Raw genomic sequence first — 3,462 nt, 5'->3', positions numbered from 1 at the left:
TAAAACGTCTACTTTGTTTTTATTGCCCCCTCTGAAATGCGCCTCGACAGCCTGGACAGCAGGCTGCTGCTGGTAACACTGTGCACGGGTAGGAGGAGACCTGGTCGGGGCTGGGAAGGAAAAAACGGCACCACGGTGGTCACAGCTTTCTCCCTTCAGGATTTTTATTGAGCAGAAAATACAGAGCTTTTGCCAACTGCGCTCTCTATGACATCCCGACGTCCAGCGGGCACGGAGGTCATTTCTCATCTTTCTTGCCAACAGCCAAACCCCCAGGCGCCCGGGGGAAGAAAGAGTATGGGGAAAAAAAAAAGGAACAAAGAAAACATGAAAAAATAAACCAAAACTATAGAAAATAATAAATAAAATTAAAATACCAAAAGAAAAAAAATTTCAAAGTAACAAAAAAGTGGAAAAAAAATTTAAACAAAAAATTAAAATAAAAAACTAAAAGTAGTTTTAACAAGTAAATAAATAGCTAAAGAAAAAAATATAAAAATTAAAAAACGGAAGAAAAAGTCTTTGAAAAACCACAAAACGCAACATGAGAAACCACAACAAAAGAGCATAAAAATACAAAAATAACAAGAAATAAAATACAAAATTAAATAAATGCAGCTTTCACCTCCTGCCACTGCCTAAAAAAGCACCATGGCTTTCCTCAATTATGCAGCAATAAGGGAAACAAACCCAGTGCCCCCCAGAACAGAAGGTTTTCTAGACAATTCCCACTTTTGCTTGGAAACAAATTCTATTTTAGTGGGAAGCTCATTTTGGACAAACACCCAAATGTGCCAAGGTAGGAAAGAACCAGCCCCCTGTGTCCAAGGAACAGCAGCTAGGCCTGGATTCAGGTTTTAATGGCATTTATGTAATTAAAAATGCAGTAAATTGAACTTTACAAAGAGATGAATCATGGCAAATAAATACTTCAACGTTTTCTTGGGAATTCACAGAATTTTGTGGAGATGGTGCTGGACAATTCCTGATTTACCAACATTAATTGGGTAAATTTCCTTGGAAATGTGCTCTACAAGGTGCAAAAATTCCAATTAGGATGGAAAATTGGAATAAATAAATATTCCCTTACTAAAATCAGAGAGAAAATCAGAGTTATTCCTTCAAATAAAAGGAAGGAATAACATCCAAATCCAAGCCTGCCTGGAAAACAAGCTCAGGAATTTCTAACATTGAAAACTTTTGCAAGAGTCATGAAGTTGGTGAAAGTTCATGGAATGATGATTTAAAATCTGCTTCCTCTGCTCTAATTTAAAGGGAAGTGGGAATTCAACAGGTCCAGTTACTCCTATCCAACCTTGGACTGGGATAAGGCCTTCCAGTGGCTTCACTTCCTACTGGCTCTCTCCTTTTTGCCCACAACCTGGAAGAGGAAAAGCAACAGGAATAAAGTCTCAAACAGGATGGCCTTGGTCCAGGCAGACTGAAATGCAGCTCCCAGGGAGGGAGGCCAGGCTGTGCCTCGGGGAGCTCCGGGAATCTGGGATTGCCCGTGGGATTAAAGGGCTGGAAAAGCACACCCACCTGCCAGGTTCAGTGCTGGGACAGAGCAAGGCCGGGGCTCGGGGGCAGCAGTCAGAGCTGGGACTGCAGGAGAACACCCCAAACCCGGGTTAAACATCCGGCACGACACGCAGCACGCTCCGGGAGAAACTCGGGTGGGAGAAGCCCCGGGATGCTCCACGTTCCTTGCCCTTGGCAGCTGTGCCAGGGCCTCCATCAGAATGCTGACCTCACCGTGCAGCTCCTACAAAATAGGAGAACTTATGGGAATCGCCCAGCAATCCATGGACTTCCAGTTATTAAGAACCACAGCTGCAGCGAAAGGTGCCCAAACTCTACTGCAAACCAGCAGGTCTGAGGAGACGCAGGGATTTATTCCTGAGGGGACACAAGGATCCCTCAGCCAGCCAGGATTTCTCCCAGGCTCTTCCCACTGCTCTCTGAGGACACAAACAGCAGTTTTTCCCTGGAGTTCCCCTTTCCAACAATGCCAAGACTCATGTTCTCCTCCAACCCCAGGTTCAGGAGGGAAAGTAGGAATATTATCACTGCACAGACTGTCCAGGAGGGTGTGACTGAGGCAGCAGCACCAGCTCCCACTCCACTGCTGCTCTGGATTCCTGAGCAGCTCCTTTCCATCCTGCCCTTCCCAGCACCATTCCCTGGGTGCCATGTCCACAGACACCTTCTCCATGCAGCTTAAAACCCACAGACACCAACAGAAAGGAGATCAAAAATCAATTCACATGCTGCTAGTCAGAGAGAATGGGAGAGGCCTAAAAATCTGCATTTATTTTAGAACACTAGAGCAATTTCTTCATGACCCTGACTATCAGTGATGGGCAGATAAACACCTTCTTTAACTTACTACCTGCAAAAACATCAAGTTTCAAGTTTAGTAAAGATAAAATTTTGCTGCAAAAATAAAAGAGGTGGGATGTTGGTGTTAGTGCTTTAACCTTCGGACATTAGCGGGTATTTGTAAAACAAATTCATTATTGAAGCAGCTAACTTGAAAATAAGGGGGTTTTACAATAAAGTTGACCAAAAAAGAGTCTCAAAATTAAGATATAGGTTGCACAAATATTTAAGAAAAACAAAGTTGTCTTTCGTGCATATAACCTGCCAGCCTCTCATGTTTTCAGTCCTTACCATTTATTTTTACCAAGGTGATGACTAAAACCTTGTCAAAAGCTCAAAAAAAAAACCAATCCAGGACAAGGCAGGTGTTTTCCCAAGTACCCCCAGTGTGGAGCTGTGTCAGCCACAAGTGTTTGCTCCCGCAGCCCAGCCCGGAGCAGGCTCCAGCTGCTGCCCAGGGGTTACCAAGGGACTCACCTGTTTGAAGCTGTAAACGCAGGTGGCCTGCACTGGAGTGCCAAAAAATGTGAAATATGTGACTCTCACCTTGAATAGCGATCGATCTTCTCAGGGGAGCCCCTCACCCAGGATGGGGGGCTCTGCCACGGATTTCATCTCTCTGCATCTGAAAGAAAGTTGGGACAAAAGTCAGAGTGCTGCAGGATACCTTGACAGCTCCAGACATCTTGTGGCAATCTAGGAATACCCTCTACAGTCTAACTACACCCCACATCACAAATTTCAAGCCCCCAGCACTATTATCCTATTACCCCTACACCCAGACTGAGCATCAAGGCAGAGCAGCTCCCGGCCAAACACACACCAACACCCGTGACACAGCACAGGACAAACGAGGGGACGCAACAGGGACAGAAAACTCTGGCAAGAAGAATGACCCTGAGGGTCCAGAGAACTCGGAATGAGATGACCGAGGTAAGATGGAAGGTGAGCTGGCCAGGCTCAGAGAACCCTGCAGGAACAAGATGCCATCGGGATGACTTATCCCAAGAAATGCAGAGATGGATGCCCGAGAATCCTACGGTCAGAATCCTCGACCTGTCTTTGCATTCTCACAAGACC

The 3,462-nt window shown here is 45.3% G+C and overlaps 1 long non-coding RNA gene across 1 annotated transcript; it reads right to left on the bottom strand.

Moving 5' to 3' along the window:
* On the bottom strand, positions 1-1,384 carry LOC136305408 (uncharacterized). Its single transcript, XR_010725321.1, has 2 exons — positions 1,316-1,384; positions 1-249 (listed from the first exon to the last, which is right to left on the bottom strand). It is a non-coding gene; the product is annotated as an uncharacterized lncRNA (long non-coding RNA).
* Positions 1,385-3,462: the final 2,078 nt, after the last annotated feature.

Source organism: Chamaea fasciata, unplaced genomic scaffold (assembly GCF_029207755.1).
Source record: "Chamaea fasciata isolate MVZ Bird 193981 ecotype frontalis unplaced genomic scaffold, bChaFas1.0.hap1 SCAF_398, whole genome shotgun sequence".
Lineage (NCBI taxonomy): Eukaryota > Metazoa > Chordata > Aves > Passeriformes > Sylviidae > Chamaea > Chamaea fasciata.
Note: the sequence above shows the minus strand (reverse complement) of the source record. Positions and strands in the feature narration are given on the sequence as shown.